The sequence below is a fragment of the Pseudophryne corroboree genome, chromosome 9, assembly GCF_028390025.1.
Source record: "Pseudophryne corroboree isolate aPseCor3 chromosome 9, aPseCor3.hap2, whole genome shotgun sequence".
Lineage (NCBI taxonomy): Eukaryota > Metazoa > Chordata > Amphibia > Anura > Myobatrachidae > Pseudophryne > Pseudophryne corroboree.
In genome coordinates this window covers 311,365,291-311,383,728 of record NC_086452.1, presented here as the reverse complement: position 1 = coordinate 311,383,728, position 18,438 = coordinate 311,365,291, and the positions used below count along the sequence as shown (strand labels likewise).

Below are 18,438 nucleotides of genomic sequence, written 5' to 3'. Positions count from 1 at the left end.
GCCGGGCTAGGTCCTGGTAAACACAGGGGCCCTGAACGAGGAGGTCTGGGCGTTGTGGAAGTAGAAGTGGATGCTCTGACGATAGGCCTTGCAGGTCTGAGAACCAGTGCCGTCTGGGCCACGCCGGAGCTATGAGAAGCAGATTTCCTTTTTCTTGCTTGAACTTCGGAATTACCCTGGGCAGGAGTGACACCGGAGGGAACACGTACGGCAGCCGAAACCTCCACGGCACTGCCAGCGCATCCACGAATGCTGCTTGAGGATCCCTTGTCCTTGCTCCGAAGACCGGAACCTTGTGATTGTGTCGAGACGCCATCAGATCCACATCTGGAAGACCCCACCTTTCCACGAGGAGTTGAAACATTCTGGATGGAGGCCCCACTCGCCAGCATGCACGTCCTGACGACTGAGAAAGTCTGCTTCCCAATTCAGGACTCCCGGAATTAATATTGCCGATATTGCCGGTAGATGGCGTTCTGCCCAATGTAGAATCTGTGAGGCTTCCTTCATTGCCAAATGGCTTCGAGTGCCGCCTTGATGATTTATGTAAGCCACTGTGGTGGCGTTGTCCAACTGTACTTGAACAGGACAGTTCTGAATCAAATGCTGGGCTAGGTTCAACGCATTGAAGACCGCCTGCAATTCCAGAATGTTGATCGAGGGGAGAGATTCCTCCTTGGTCCACCGACCCTGCAAGGAGTGCTGCTCCAGCACCGTGCCCCAACCTCTTAGACTGACATCTGTCATCAACAGGACCCAGTTGGATATCCAGAAGGGTCCTGGAGCCACCAGAGCAGTGACAGACGGACCTCCGGAGTCAAAGAGATCATTTGAGACCTGATCTGGTGAGGCAGGCTGTCCCACTTGGCTAGAATCAGCTTCTGGAGGGGGCTAGAATGGAATTGAGCATACTCCACCATGTCGAATGCTGATACCATGAGGCCCAGCACCTGCATTGCCGAATGTATCGACACTTGCGGACGAGAAAGGAAGCAACGAATCCTGTCCTGAAGTTTCAGGACTTTCTCCTGAGACAAGAACAACCTCTGGTTGTGAGTGTCCAACAGCGCTCCCAGATGCACCATGCTCTGAGCAGGGACCAGGAAGGATTTCTTCCAGTTGATGAGCCACCCATGGGCTTGTAGAAACCGGACCGTCATATCCAGATGACGCAGGAGAAGATCTGGGGAATTTGCTAGGATTAACAAGTCGTCCAGATACGGCAGTATCCTGACCCCTTGACGGCGGAGTACCACCGTCATCACCGCCATAACTTTGGTGAAGACTCACGGAGCCGTTGTTAAACCAAAAGGTAACGCCCGAAACTGGTAATGGAGGTTGCCAATAGCGAACCTCAGGTATTGTTGATGTGACACTGCTATAGGAATATGCAGGTAAGCATCCTGTATGTCCAGGGAGACCATGTAGTCCCCAGGCTCCAAGGCCAGAACTATAGAGCGAAGGGTTTCCATACGGAACTTGGAAACCTTCACAAACTTGTTCAGTGCCTTGAGGTTGAGAATGGGCCGGGAGGACCCATTCGGTTTCGGGACTAAAAACAGCGGAGAATAGTACTCCCGGCCCCTCTGAGCAAGAGGCACCTGTACTACGACTCCTGTATCCAGGAGGGTCTGTACCACCGAATGCAGAGTGTTTGCCTTTGTCTGGTCCGACGGGACGTCTGTCTGGCAAAATCGATGAGGGCGTCGGTTTTTGAAGGCTATGGCATAACCTCGAGTGACGACTTCCCGTACCCAGGCAACTGAAGTGGTCTTCAACCATTCCAGGGTATACCCAAGAAGCCGGACCCCCACCCTGGGATCCCCCAGGGGGAGGCCCGCCCCGTAATGCGGCAGGCTTATCGGTCTTGGCTGCTGGCTGACGGGCAGCCCAGGCTCTTTTGGGCTTCGGCTTACCAGGTTTGGAAGTGCGGGCCTGCTTATGGTACACCTGACCTTTTGCTTTACCTGAAGGACGAAAGGGGCGAAAGGACGTGCCTTTGACCTTCGACACAGAAGGAGCTGTATCAGGCAGACAGGCAGTTTTGGTAGTAGCCAAGTCAGCCACTATCTTATTTAAGTCCTCCCCAAACAGAATATCCCCCTTGAAAGGGAGTACCTCCAGGGTTTTTCTAGAGTCCAGATCCACAGACCAGGATCTCAGCCACAATATCCTGCGAGCCAGGACTGACGTAGTGGATGCCTTGGCAGTTAGGATACCGGCATCAGAAGCCGCCTCTTTAATATAGCGAGAAGCTGTGACAATATATGACAAGCATTGTCTAGCATGGTCAGAGGAGAGTTCAGCTTCTAACTCCAAGGCCCATGCTTCAATAGCCTCTGCCACCCATGTAGCTGCAATAGTGGGTCTTTGTGCAGCACCCGTGAGGGTGTAAATCGCTTTTAGACAACCCTCGACACGTTTAACCGTAGGCTCTTTTAGAGACGTGACGGTAGTGACAGGTAGAGCTGAGGAAACCACCATCCTAGCCACATGTGAGTCTACTGGAGGAGGCGTTTCCCAATTCTTAGACAGCTCTGGCGCGAGGGGATAGCGAGCCAGGATCTTCTTTTGAGGCACAAACTTCGTACCCGGGCTCCTGACGTATATCCACTAGGTGGTCAGAGTGAGGTAAAACTTGTTTAATCACCTTCTGACGCTTGAACCTATCTTGTTTCTTAGGAGGAACGGATGGCTCGGTATCATCCGTAATCTGCAGAATTAACTTAATAGCCTCCAAAAGATCAGGAACATCCACATGTGAACTACCTTCCCCATCAGCCGTATCTGAGTCAGAACCTGTGGGGTCAGTGTATGTGCTGTCTCCATCAGACTAGGTGTCAGTGACAGCAGTGGATTGTGAGGAGAGGAGCGCTCGCTTAGAGGACCTCTTGGACTTAGGCGAGCGTTGGTCAGACTTTTTAGTAGTCAGAGACTGGTTCAACTTCTTTAATTGAGCAGATAAATCGTCCGCCCACGGCGGGTTAGCTGCAGGGACCACATACGGTTGTATCGGCATTTTGGGTCCCATAGGGGGAGTTAGTTTATGAACTAGCGTATGCAGCAGCATGGAAAAAGCGGCCCACGGAGGGTCAGTATGTACCTCCGTTGCCACAGTCCCACTGGGGGGCAAGGAGCCCCCAGAACCAGAGCCCACAGCTGCTATATTCTCCTCATATGGGTCTGTGGCTTCAGCAACACCAGCAGTGTGTTCCGCCCCAGAACTGTTACCCTCAGAAGCAGACATGATATAACTTGCAGTATGAGGTAACACAGTACAATTATCAGCAGCACTATACCTCTAAACCCAAACCCCTGCGCAGTGTAGTCAGCACCAGCAGAGATAAAGGAGAGAAATGGTGACTAAATCACAGAGAAAAATACGTAATAAAGTATATCTTTGTGAAAATCCTATATTAAATAACACCTGACGCACCAAGCCCCCTCAGGTTATAGAATATAGGGATAGCAAGTTGAGTGAAAGACACGAGATGGACACCACTCAGCTATCAATGCACACACAAATAGTCACAGTTTGTACTATGCAGAGGTTATTACAGACAATAATACTGCACTGGACTAGCTTAAACAGCTATACAGTCAATAGATATAACACTACACAGTAAGAAACTGGATGTATATCACAGGGTAATTGTACTATAAACCCCTGACTAAATGCACTCTTTCTTACTAACACTGACTAAAAAGGCAGGTAGAATACTTAAGTGTCATGTAAAGGCACAGCGCTGACAACCAGGCGGCTTTACATAGGAGGATTTGCCCAAGCAGTCCCAGGAACAGTGAGCTGAGGAGTAATGGCGCCGCAGACACTGACAGGGAGTGAGGAAAAGACAGAGATGCAGCTCCAGGGCGGGAACACTTGCTGGAAATGGCGCCCTGGGGCTGGGGGAGGGGCCTCAGGTCTAAGCCTTATCCCCCTTGCTGGCAAAACCACGGGGTACTGTGGGCGATATTAAAATCGGTTTTAAGAGAAAAGCTAACCTGCGCCCATGCCCTGGTGATCTAGTGGGATCGCCTGTATCCACAGTGTCCACCGCCAGCGCGCGCGGCCCGCCTCCCACTGACCGCGCCGAATCGCGATAAAGACCGGGTCCCGCGAGCGGGACCCACTTAACACCTCCCGAAGCGCTGCCACGCGATCCTGGAGAGCCCCAGCCGTGTGTGTCTAACATGAAGAAAACCGGAGCCTCCGCTGTAGGTACCCGGCAACCAGGGCTCGGGAGTGTACAGCGCCGCTGGGGAGAGCTGGAGCTGCAGCAGTGAATGTCACAAGACATTTACCACCGCTGCTGCCCTTGATGTCTTCACTTTTTACCTCATAAAAAGCTTTTCTCAGGGCTGCTTGGAGCAGCCCCACTGTTAAGTGCCTGCTTACTGCAGCACCAACTGACAAACTGAGCTCCTGTGCTTGGAGGCGGGGTGCAGAGCCGGTCATAGGCATAGGCAAACTAGGCAATTGCCTAGGGCATTTGATATGCCTAGGGGCATCAGCAGCTTCTGCTGATTAAAATGATATGCGGCATGCCTATATTCTGCGTGTAGCATTTGATATGCAGATACAGCCACAGTCTCCCACAGTATATAGGCATGCTGCATATCATTTTAATCAGCAGAATCTGATTGTGCATCCTAGCCAAAAAGCAATGCAAATAAGATGCATTTTCATTAAAAAGGTGCCCGACGTTAGCATTGAGGCAGGATTTATGAGGACACATCTGTATCCTAGCAGAGGCAGAGGTCACAGTGTTAGTGGCAGTGTGAGTGCTGTGTGTGAGTGGGTTGGTTGTGCAGTAGTGTTCGGAATATGTGTAAGGAGCATTATGTGTGTCATGTAAAAATGCATTAATAATGTGCAACATATGTGTAAGGGGCACTATGTGTGTCATTATGTGTATAAGGGCATTAATAATGTGCGGCATATGTGTAAGGGGCAATATGTGTAAAAGGGCATTAATAAAGGTTGTCATAATGTGTAAGGCGCATTATGTTTATAAGGACATTAATAATGTGTCTCATATGTGTAAGGGGCATTACTCTGTGGCATTATGTGTATAAGGTGTTCTACTATGTGGCGTGGCGTAGCGTACAGTAAGGGCACTACTGTGTCGTCTAATGTGAATAAAGAGCAATACGGTGTGGTGTAATGTGAATAAGGAGCAATTCAGTGTGATGTGAATAAGGGGCTCTACTGTGAGGAGTAACGTTTATAAGGTAAAGTGATTCTACTGTGGGATGTAATATGAATTATGGACACTATTGCATGATCAAATGTGAATAAAGTTGCAGTACTGTGTGGCGTAATTGGAATTGGGGTTACTATTGTGTGGCCATGCCCCTTGCCAACAAAAATACACCCCTTTTTGGGCTGAGCGCCAAATGTGCGAACTGTTCCTATTTAAAATATAGGGAGTACAAACACCAAAATAAGGACTGCTATGGGTGAGGGGTGATGGTGCTGGGAAAGAGGTGCAAGGTCAGAGGCGGAACCAGTGGTGGTGCTAGGGGGCACCAGGCAAAATCTTGCCTAGGGCACCATATTGGTTAGGGCCTGCTCTGGCGGGGTGATATAGGAGGGGGCGCTATGCATCTTGGGAAGAAGGTCAAAGCTTTGAGCCTGTTGGTGCCTCGGATCAAGATCCTACTCTACACTCCATTGTCCAGACTTGTGGAGCCCAGTGTACCCCGCAGCAGAAAGATGACATAAAGATGGAACAAGTTGTAATTGGGAAAAAGTTTTGCAGTCACTGAAAGGAAATCGATGCTAGCATGGTTCCATGAAATAGTGTACCTCTTAAAATTTTGCATCTTATACATATAGCAGGTACAGCGAAACACCACTCACTGTGTACTAGAGACATTAAGCTGTGACTTTAATCACACAGGAATTAGTTTTAAACACATAAAAATTTTAAACAGAGTAGAAAAGAAGCAAGACTCTTTGTGGGTGCACTCTTGAATAGGATATACAATGATCAGGATATAGTGGGAGATTTTAAAACATACATTTAATAGGTATCATTAAAAATAAAGATAACCAAAATTAAGGACAAACAACATTCAAAATAAAAGGCTTTGGTATGAAATGGCAACCCTATTTGTGTAAATGTCTTATTAGATACTATTTGGAGTCGTAAGGACCAAAGCCGCTGCACCTGTGAGCCGATTAACAATTTAAGCTCTAGTGGCCAATGGAACAGTCCCCCGGAAAGGTCACATATATTATAAACACTGAACAAGATATGATTACTGACAAAATACGGCGAACCAAGGAAATTAGTGCAGAAGGAAGTCAAGCGTAGTGATTCTGCTGTCAGTGTTAGGCATGGAGTCTTAAGGGTGAGCGAGTGATTCTACTACACTTGGTATTCCCAGATAGTCTCCTATCAAGGTACTAACCATGCTCAACACTGTTTAGCTTCCAAGATCGGACGGCATTGGGCATCTTCAGAGTGGTATGATAGTAGACGGTTGGAAATGCAACAGCTCCCTGGATCACTGATGTGAGATCACTCAGACAAGAGTAAATAGATGAAAGTAGGAAGAAACATACAAGTGGATCTGCTGCCAATGTTTGGCGGAGGTGATATGACCACTTGCCATATCTCAGCCCCTGCTGTCCCTCCGGATCACTGGTGAGAGTACATGAACGGGAGAAAATTACTGGGTATAGTTGTGTATAGTTACACCAATGAAAGATATCAAACTGTGTGCACATGCATATGCTGCTTAAATAAAGCTAAAACAGTGGCTACAGCGATCTGATATGTGTGCAGGTGCACACACAAATGCCTTACATTAGAGATCGTTTATCCTAAGCTTAAGCACACCAATGGTAAATATGAGTCCGTGTGCACATACCTAAGCTTATGGGTATAGCTAATAGTAGATACAATGATCTGATATATATGTGCATGTGTACAAACATATACCTCTGGTTGAATTTTGTTTATCCAAAAAATGTGCAAGACAATCTATTAATACACATGAGGATAGGCAATATATCCTGATCATTGTATATCCTATACAAGAGTGCACCCACAAAGAGTCTTGCTTCTTTTCTACTTTGTTTAAATAGTTATACTGTTTGACTCCGGGTGCACCACCAAAGTTACACTATTTAGGTAATTATTACCCCTAACTGTCAACCTTTTTTGGTTACATATCATCTTTTTATATGCATAAATAGCTGGTGCGGAATCTTCCCTGTCAAATAACACATAAAATGTTGCAGATGAATCACAATGGTCCATTGTGTGAGAAAAAGCCGCTGCATTGTAGCATTTCATATAAAGATTCAAACACAATCGCACACAGATGTGTAAATGTTCAGTGTAAATTATTCAGTGCAATCTAGCAAAATAACTGTTGTTTTTAATAGTTTTATTTATGCAAATAAGATGCACACTTTGAGCAAGAAAGTCAATTGTTGTGTCTGAGCTGTGCGCTACCTGCTGGGCTGAGAGGGGCTGTTTGGCGCAACTGAAGCCACAGTATATGGGGACATGAGGAAATATCTATTGTGATGAGAATGATGCCTTTTTTTAATATTATAAAATATATATTTTTTTTTTAGCAATTTATAGTCAGAAGCTGGTGAAGGCATACCTTAATTTGCCTGTAACACTGCTGTCTAATTACAGTATGTGCTGGAAATTTGGCAGAAAAAGCTTGAACAGTTGCCAGTAATAGAAATTTGCCATTGAAAAACTACTGCCCATGTTCTAGTGTATTGTCTGAGCTTGTGTTTTGTGCAGGTGGTGGAATTGTAACCAAAAACAAGAAGAGAGAACTTAACAAAATGTGCAAATGAATCACCATTGGATAACCCCTAATTGCTAATAAACCCTTACATTTCCAACCCTATGGGTGAGGTTCACAAGAACAAAATGTATCATTATTCTTAGCTGCACATGCACATGTTATGTATTTGTCTAATTTTCCAGCAGAATCCTCTTGTAATATGATGACTTTATATAATTTAGTTCACTGAGAATTGCTGAAGCACTGTGCAAAACTCTCTTTGGTGACTTCCATCTACACTCACGCACTTAGTCAAAGTGCATGGATCAGAGGATTGAGTTTGCAATGGCCCATGGAAGGTGTTAGATGAGGAGATACTAAACCTGCTATATACTGTACATGGCCATAAAGAGCAGCAGCAGCAGGCCCATGTACTGCATTGGGAGTGACTGAAACAAATGGGAGTGTCCACGTCCCCTACCAAAAAATGCATTTTTCCCAAAAAGTAATTGCCCCACAGGGGGATTCCAGTCAGAAAGGGGGGATCTGTGGATCACATAACAGTATCTTACCTTGATCCAGGAAAAGGGGTCCTCTTCTTTAGCCAGTGCCATCTTCTCAGTGATATTCTGGAAGATGGTGCATATGACGGAGTCTTTGCTTTCACTGTATGATGCCATCATGTGTATATATATATATATATATATATATATATATACACATATGTGTGTATATATATATATATATATATATATATATTGGTATGTTAATGTGCGTGTATAGGTGTTTACATATCTACAGTGTATATATATATGTATATATATATATATAGGCATGTGCATATATATGTATGTATAGACATATTTATCATAGGCTTGCGCATGGGGGGTGCCTGGTGCACACAGGCACCCCCTGATGTCCAGCAAACGCCTGTAGCTGACTCATTGCCGAGTGTGCAGTTCTATTCCTGACTGTGAGTGCACTGTACGCCCGCCCACGCTTTACGCCTGCCGGCACTGACAGCCCGCTCTCTACGGCCGTCCGCCTGCACAGACTTCCCACGCACAGAGACCTTCCGCTCTCTACGGCCGCTCACTACGCCCGCCCACACCCGCTCTCTACACCCGCGCCCGTCATCCACCCGACCCTTTCCTGTCTACACTCGCCCTCTATGCAATGTGTTTGGGGGGTACTATGGGGTCTCTTCAGGCCAGGCCACAGCTGCTCATTCGCACGTGGCGTAATGTGAATTTTGCCTCATACCGTGTGACGTAATGTAAATTTTGGCTCATACCGTGTGGCGTAATGTGAATTTTATCTCATAAAGCGTGGTGTAATGTAAATTTTGTCTCCTATTGTGTGGCGTAATGTGATATGCGGCTCATACAGTGTGGTGTTATGTGAGTTGTGGCTCATACAGTGTGGCGTAATGTGAATTTCGTCTAATACTGTGTGCTGTAATGTGAATTTCGGCTCATACCGGGTGCTATAATGTGTATTTCGGCTCATACTGTGTGCTGTAATGTGAATTTCGTCTAATACTGTGTGCTGTAATGTGAATTTCGGCTCATACCAGGTGCTATAATGTGAATTTCGGCTCATACCGTGTGCTATAATTTTAATTTCGGCTCATACTGTGTGCTGTAATGTGAATTTCGGCTCATAATGGGTGCTATAATGTGAATTTCGGCTCATACTGTGTGCTATAATGTGAATTTCGGCTCATACTGTGTGCTGTAATGTGAATTTTGGCTCATACTGTGTGCTGTAATGTGAATTTCGGCTCATACCGTGTGCTATAATGTGAATTTCGGCTCATACCGGGTGCTATAATTTTAATTTCGGCTCATACTGTGTGCTGTAATGTGAATTTCGGCTCATAATGGGTGCTATAATGTGAATTTCGGCTCATACTGTGTGCTGTAATGTGAATTTCGGCTCATACCGTGTGCTATAATGTGAATTTCGGCTCATACTGTGTGCTGTAATGTGAATTTCGGCTAATACTGTGTGCTGTAATGTGAATTTCGGCTCATACCGTGTGCTATAATGTGAATTTCGGCTCATACCGTGTGCTAGAATGTGAATTCTATATATATATATATATATATATATATATATATACATGCGTGTGCTCCCTATCTGAAAGATTCTTTCAAATTTACCACCGAATTGTAATTTTCTTTATAGTAATTGAAGACGTTATGATTTTAATTCGAGATTTTAGGGCCCCACTGTCTTAAGTACCCCGGGCCCCCCGAAGCCTTAATCCAGCTCTGTATATATATATATATATATATATATATATATATATATATATATATATTGGTATGTTAATGTATGTGTACAGGTGTTTACATATCTACAGTGTATATATATATATGTATATATATATATATAGGCATGTGCATATATATGTATGTATAGACATATTTATCATAGGCTTGCGCATGGGGGGGTGCCTGGTGCACACAGGCACCCCCTGATGTCCAGCAAACGCCTGTAGCTGACTCATTGCCGAGTGTGCAGTTCTATTCCTGACTGTGAGTGCACTGTACGCCCGCCCACGCTTTACGCCTGCCGGCACTGACAGCCCGCTCTCTACGGCCGTCTGCCTGCACAGACTTCCCACGCACAGAGACCTTCCGCTCTCTACGGCCGCTCGCTACGCCCGCCCACACCCGCTCTCTACACCCGCGCCCGTCATCCACCCGACCCTTTCCTGTCTACACTCGCCCTCTATGCAATGTGTTTGGGGGTACTATGGGGTCTCTTCAGGCCAGGCCGCAGCTGCTCATTTGCACGTGGCGTAATGTGAATTTTGCCTCATACCGTGTGACGTAATGTAAATTTTGGCTCATACCGTGTGGCGTAATGTGAATTTTATCTCATAAAGCGTGGTGTAATGTAAATTTTGTCTCCTATTGTGTGGCGTAATGTGATATGCGGCTCATACAGTGTGGTGTTATGTGAGTTGTGGCTCATACAGTGTGGCGTAATGTGAATTTCGTCTAATACTGTGTGCTGTAATGTGAATTTCGGCTTATACCGGGTGCTATAATGTGTATTTCGGCTCATACTGTGTGCTGTAATGTGAATTTAGTCTAATACTGTGTGCTGTAATGTGAATTTTGGCTCATATTAGGTGCTATAATGTGAATTTCGGCTCATACCGTGTGCTATAATTTTAATTTCGGCTCATACTGTGTGCTGTAATGTGAATTTCGGCTCATAATGGGTGCTATAATGTGAATTTCGGCTCATACTGTGTGCTATAATGTGAATTTCGGCTCATACTGTGTGCTGTAATGTGAATTTCGGCTCATACTGTGTGCTGTAATGTGAATTTCGGCTCATACCAGGTGCTATAATGTGAATTTCGGCTCATACCGTGTGCTATAATTTTAATTTCGGCTCATACTGTGTGCTGTAATGTGAATTTCGGCTCATAATGGATGCTATAATGTGAATTTCGGCTCATACTGTGTGCTGTAATGTGAATTTCTGCTAATACTGTGTGCTGTAATGTGAATTTCGGCTCATACCGTGTGCTATAATGTGAATTTTGGCTCATACCGTGTGCTAGAATGTGAATTCTATATATATATATATATATATATATATATATATATATACATGCGTGTGCTCCCTATCTGAAAGATTCTTTCAAATTTACCACCAAATTGTAATTTTCTTTATAGTAATTGAAGACGTTATGATTTTAAGTCGAGATTTTAGGGCCCCACTGTCTTAAGTACCCCGGGCCCCCCGAAGCCTTAATCCAGCTCTGCATCATTGGCACAATGGGACTGCAGAGGAGAAGGAACCCACTTCTGGGACTGAGGTAAGTAAGGAGGGGAATATGAGGTGAGAGGGGGGGGGGGGGGGGAGGGGGGGGCGGAACTGGTATCCTAAAGGAAGCCCAGGTCCATGTAATTAGTACTTCCTGGTCCATACAAAGTTAATGTGTGTATCATTGTTAGCAGTGGAAGGGAGCTGCTTTGAGTTGGGGGCACGCAAAGCATGAACATGCATCCAGCTGCCTCTAATTGCACATGCCAGAGACAGATGTACCTAGCTCCTAGTGCTGTATGATGTGTTATTTGAAGGCTTTAAAAGGTGTGTGTCACTTCTTTTATGCCTATGAAAATGTACACAGACACTTCTGGGCTAATACTTTAACTTGGTTTGAATGTCTGCTTTATTTGTCAGAATAGCAGAAAAACAAAACAGTTTCTTCTTGGCGATCCCAAGCATTAAGCTAACAGAGTCTATGTGACTATCGGCCAGCTGGTCCAACATCAGTCACTCTGGCCATGGGAACCATTGCCTTTTAAATGCTAAGCTCCATCCCAGCTCTATCCTAATTGGCTGTCCTTAAACCAGTGGTTTCCTGTTCCTGAGGCTAACAGTTCCTTGCTTGCCTATATAAAGCTGAATATCCCATGTTTGTATTGACTGCAACTCCACCCTGCAGTTTGCCAACAAGAATTAGGATAGAATTCCTAGAGGATTTAGTCTGCACACTCTAATTCCAAATACATTACAAAAATTAGGATGAGCGAGTTCGGTTCCCTGAGAACCGAAACCCCCAAACTTCACGTCCCGAGCCCGGATCAGAGTCCGGCTCGGGTTTTCTATCAGACTCGGAAACTAGAACGAGGCAAAACGTCATCATCCCGCTGTCGGATTCTCGCGGGTTTTGGACTCCATATAAGGCACTGCACGTTGCCGGCATTTTCACTCCAGTCCTGGAGAGTGTAGTGAGAGGACGTGTCTCCTCAGTGTCTGTGCGGGAAAGTGTAGTGGCACTTGGGGTGGCGACCTGCTCTTTTGTGTCATTCCAATGCTGCATCAGTCCAGTGGTGGTGTCTTGTGCTGCATCAGTCCAGTCACAGTGGTGGTGTCCTGTGCTGCCATAAGTCCACTGCTGCTGTATAAGTCCAGTCCAGTGGTGCTGTGTTGTGCTGCATCAGTCCAGTGGTGGTGTCCTGTGCTGTCATAAGTCCATTGGTGGTGTACTGTGCTGCCATAAGTCCAGTGGTGCTGCTTTCTATGCCCAGTCCAGTGGTGCTGTGTTGTGCTGCATCAGTCCAGTGGTGGTGTCCTGTGCTGCCATAAGTCCAGTGGTGCTGGGGTATAAGTCATGGGGTACTGCCGTATAAGTCCAGTCCAGTGGTGCAGCCATATAAGTCCAGGGGTACTGCCGTATAAGTCCAGTGGTACTGCCATATAAGTCCAGGGGTACTGCCATATAAGTTCAGGGCTACTGCCATATAAGTCCAGGGGTACTACTGTATAAGTCCAGTCCAGTGGTACTGCCATATAAGTCAAGTAGTACTGCCATATAAGTCCAGGGGTACTGCCGTGTAAGTCCAGGGGTACTGCCGTATAAGTCCAGGGGTACTGCCATATAATTTATATAGTTACATAGTTAGTGAGGTTGAAAAGAGGCAAAATGCCCACCGGGTTCAACCGGTATTCTGTGTTATGCTGTTCCTAATATAATGTACCTGCTGAGGTAACGGTTTAGAACCAATTGACAACTACAGTATGATTCTTACCACTGCCAGATATTAATGACACTATGTTAAATGCCATAACCCTGGATACTTTTTCCAGTCAGAAATTTGTCCAATCCGTTTTTAAATACATTTACTGAGTCTGCCATTATTACCTTCTCCGGCAGGGAGTTCCAAATCTTTATAGCACTTACCGTGAAGTACCCTTTCCTACGTTGTGTGCGGAATTTTCTCTCCTCTAGCCTCAGCGAGTGCCCACGTGTCCTATACTGAGTTCTTTTAATAAACAAATACCCTGCTAATTCCTTGTAATGACCCTTTACATATTTGAAGATATTAATAATGTCTCCTCTTAGACGCCTCTTTTCTAGTGTATACATATTTAACCTAGTAAGCCTTTCCGCGTAGTCCAGTGTCTCTAACCCTTTAATCAATTTAGTAGCTCGCCTTTGAACCCTTTCTAGATCCCCGATATCTTTTTTATAATATTGTCCCTAAAACTGAACACAATATTAAAGGTGCGGACATACCAATTATTTGTACAGTGGCAGAATTACATCCTCGTCCCTTGTCTCAATGCCCCGTTTTATACATGCAAGCACTTTACTTTTCTTTTTTGCTGCATTTTGACATTGTGTACTATTATTAAGCCTATTATCTATGAGCACCCCCAAATCTTTTTCCACCACAGTTACCCCTATATTTTCCCCATTTAGAGTGTAGGAGGCATGTGTGTTTTTTGTCCCAAAATGCATAACTTTGCATTTTTCTATATTGAACCTCATTCCCCATTTACACGCCCAGTTTTGAGCTTAAGTAAGTCATTCTGTGGAGACCCCACATCGCTTTCTGAATTAACTACCTTACACAGTTGAGTATCATCTGCAAAGATTGACACTGTGCTTTCCAGACCTATTCCTAGATCATTGATAAATAAATTAAAGAGTAGCGGGCCAAGTATGGACCCTGGTGGTATTCCGCTAACTACTGGTGCCCAGCTGGAGAACATTCCGTTGACCACTACTCTTTGTACTCTGTTATCCAGCCAATTACCTATCCATGTACAAATAGTATATCCTATGCCAAGTTCCCTTAATTTGATGATCAGTCTCATGTGAGGCACTGTATCAAAGGCTTTTGCAAAATCTAAATACAACACATCCACTGCTTTTCCTTGGTCAAGATTCTCGCTCACTTCCTCGTAGAAGTTAATTAAGTTAGTTTGACATGATCTATCCCTTACAAACCCATGCTGACTTTTGCTAATAATCTTATTAACCTGCAGATAATCCTCTATGCTATCCCTCAAAATACCTTTCAATGTTTTACCTACTATAGAAGTTAAACTAACTGGTCTATAGTTACCAGGGTTATTTTTAGTCCCCTTTTTAAATAAAGGCACTACCTCAGCTATGCACCAATCCTTTGGTACCATGCCTGATCTAATTGAACTATGGAAAACCAAGTACTGTATAGGGGTTTTGCTAGCTGAGCCCTAAGCTCCATAATGACCCTTGGATGAAAACCATCTGGGCCTGGTGATTTATTACTCTTTAAGTTGCTTAGTCTCTCCAGGACTACATCCTCACTTAAATAAGCATCAAGCCAGGAGTCATTACCTTCACTATCGTTATGCACTACTCTCACCGTCTGATCCTCCCTGGTGAATAGTGAGGGGGGAAAAAACTGTTCAGTATTTCCGCTTTTATTTTATAATCATTTATTAAAGCTCCCAGTTCATCTTATAATGGGCCTACATGCTCCTTATTTAACCTTTTACTGTTTATGTATTTATAAAAATTAGATTTTACTTACCGGTAAATCTATTTCTCGTAGTCCGTAGAGGATGCTGGGACTCCATAAGGACCATGGGGAATAGACGGGCTCCGCAGGAGATAGGGCACATTAAGAAAGCTTTGGACTCTGGGTGTGCACTGGCTCCTCCCTCTATGCCCCTCCTCCAGACCTCAGTTAGGGAAACTGTGCCCAGAGGAGATGGACAGTACGAGGAAGGATTTTTGTAAATCTAAGGGCGAGATCCATACCAGCCACACCAATCACACCGTATAACTTGCGAAACACTACCCAGTCAACAGTATGAACAACAACACAGCCACGGTTCAACCGATAAACTATAACATAACCCTTATGTAAGCAACAACTATATACAAGTCTTGCAGAAGAAGTCCGCACTTGGGACGGGCGCCCAGCATCCTCTACGGACTACGAGAAATAGATTTACCGGTAAGTAAAATCTTATTTTCTCTAACGTCCTTGAGGATGCTGGGACTCCGTAAGGACCATGGGGATTATACCAAAGCTCCCAAACGGGCGGGAGAGTGTGGATGACTCTGCAGCACCGATTGAGCAAACATGAGGTCCTCCTCAGCCAGGGTATCAAACTTGTAGAACTTTGCAAAGTTGTTTGAACCCAACCAAGTAGCAGCTCGGCACAATTGCAATGCCAAGACCCCTCGGGCAGCCGCCCAAGAAGAGCCCACTTTCCTAGTGGAATGGGCCTTAACCGATTTAGGCAATGGCAAACCTGCCGTAGAATGCGCCTGCTGAATCGTATTACAGATCCAGAGAGCAATAGTCTGCTTTGAAGCAGGAGCGCCAACCTTGTTGGCCGCATACAGAACAAACAGAGCTTCAGTCTTCCTGATTCTAGTCACATAAATCTTCAAAGCCCTGACCACATCCTGGGACTCGGAATCCTCCAAGTCCCGTGTAGCCACAGGCACGACAATAGGTTGGTTCACATGAAAAGATGAGACCACTTTTGGCAGAAAGTGAGGACGAGTCCTCAACTCTGCCCTATCCACGTGAAAAACCAAGTATGGGCTTTTATGTGATAAAGCCGCCAATTCTGAAACACGTCTTGCCGAAGCCAATGCCAACAACATGACCACTTTCCACGTGAGGCTGTTTCAACTCCACAGTTTTGAGTGGTTCAAACCAAGGTGACTTGAGGAAACGTAACACCACGTTAAGATCCCAAGGCGCCACCGGAGGCACAAAGGGAGGCTGAATGCAGCACACCCTTCACAAAAGTCTGTACTTCAGGAAGAGAGGCAAATTCTCTTTGAAAGAAAATGGATAAGGCCGAAATTTGGACCTTTATGGACCCTAATTTTAGGCCCAAAGTCACTCCTGTTTGAAGGAAGTAAAGTAGACGGCCCAAATGGAACTCCTCCGTAGGAGCAGCTCTGGCCTCACACCAAGAAACATATTTTCGCCATATACGGTGATAATGTTTTAACGTCACGTCTTTCCTAGCCTTGATCAGGGTAGGAATGACCTCCTCCGGAATCCCTTTTTCCGCTAGGATCCGGCGTTCAACCGCCATGCCGTCAAACGCAGCCGCGGTAAGTCTTGGAACAGACAGGGCCCCTGCCGCAGCAGGTCCTGCCTTAGAGGAAGAGGCCACGGATCTTCTGTGAGCAACTCTTGCAGCTCCAGATACCAAGTCTTCCGTGGCCAATCTGGAACAATGAGGATTGTTCTGACCCTGCTTATTCTTATTATACTCAACACTTTGGGTATGAGAGGAAGAGGAGGAAACACATAGACCGATCTGAACACCCAACGTGTCACCAGAGCGTCTACCGCTACCGCCTGAGGGTCCCTTGACCTGGCGCAATACCGCTTTAGCTTTTTGTTGAGACGGGATGCCATCATGTCGATTTGAGGCAGTCCCCACCGACCCGTGATCTGTGCGAAGACTTCTTGATGAAGTCCCCACTCTCCCGGATGCAGGTCGTGCCTGCTGAGGAAGTCCGCCTCCCAGTTGTCCACCCCCGGGATGAACACTGCTGATAGCGCGCTTACATGGCCTTCCGCCCAGCGTAGAATCCTGGTCGCTTCTGCCATGGCCACTCTGCTCCTCGTTCCGCCTTGGCGGTTTATATGAGCCACTGCCGTGACATTGTCTGACTGAATCAGAACCGGTTTTTCCCGAAGCAATTCCTCCGCTTGACGCAGGGAGTTGTATATGGCCCTCAACTCCAGGACGTTGATGTGGAGACAAGTCTCTAGATTTGACCAGAGACCTTGGAAATTTCTTCCCAGTGTGACTGCTCCCCAGCCTCGGAGGCTTGCGTCCGTAGTCACCAGGTCCCAGTCCTGAATGCCGAACCTGCGACCCTCTAGTAGGTGAGCACTGTGCAGCCACCACAGGAGAGATACCCTGGTCCTGGGAGACAGGGTGATTCTTCGATGCATTTGTAAATGGGACCCGGACCACTTGTCCAAGAGGTCCCATTGAAAAGTCCTCGCATGGAACCTGCCGAAAGGGATGGCCTCGTATGAAGCCACCATCTTCCCCAGGACCCGCGTGCAATGATGCACTGAAACCTGTTTTGGTTTTAATAGGTTCCTGACCAGGGCTATGAGCTCCTGAACCTTTTCGTCCGGAAGAAAAACCTTTTTTTGGTCTGTGTCTAGAATCAGGCCCAAAAAAGTAAGACGCGTTGTAGGGACTAGCTGGGACTTCGGTATATTGAGAATCCAGCCGGGTAACTGCAACGTCTTCATGGACAGAGACACGCTATCCAGCAACTTCTCCCGAGATCTCGCCTTTATGAGGAGATCGTCCAAGTATGGGATAATTGTGACCCCCTGCCTGCGCAGGAGCACCACCATTTCCGCCATTACCTTGGCGAAAATTCTCGGGGCCGTGGACAACCCAAACGGCAACGTCTGAAATTGGTAGTGACAGTCCTGCACTGCAAATCTCAGGAACGCCTGATGAGGGGGGAATACCGGAACATGAAGGTAAGCATCCTGTATGTCCAGGGACACCATCCAATCCCCCCCCTCCAGGCTGGCGATGACCGCCCTGAGTGATTCCATTTTGAACTTGAACCTCTTCAAGTACAGGTTCAGGGATTTTAGGTTTAAAATGGGTCTGACCGAACCGTCCGGTTTCGGGACCACAAACAGGGTTGAGTAATATCCCTCTTCTTGCTGGAGATGAGGAACTGTGACAATCACCTGTTGAATATACAATTTTTGGATTGCTGCCAACACTAGCTCCCTCTCTGATGGGGTGTTATGCACACCAGTGCCTGCAGGAAAGTACTGGTGTCAGAACTGTTATGCACTCCAGTGTCTGCAGGAATGTACTGGTGTTTGAACTGTTATGCAAAACAAA

At 46.0% G+C, this 18,438-nt stretch overlaps 1 pseudogene; it reads right to left on the bottom strand.

The window, feature by feature from the left end:
- Nucleotides 1–6,368: 6,368 nt before the first annotated feature.
- On the bottom strand, nt 6,369–6,487 carry LOC134963744 (5S ribosomal RNA; annotated as a pseudogene).
- Between the last annotated feature and the right edge of the window lie 11,951 nt (nt 6,488–18,438).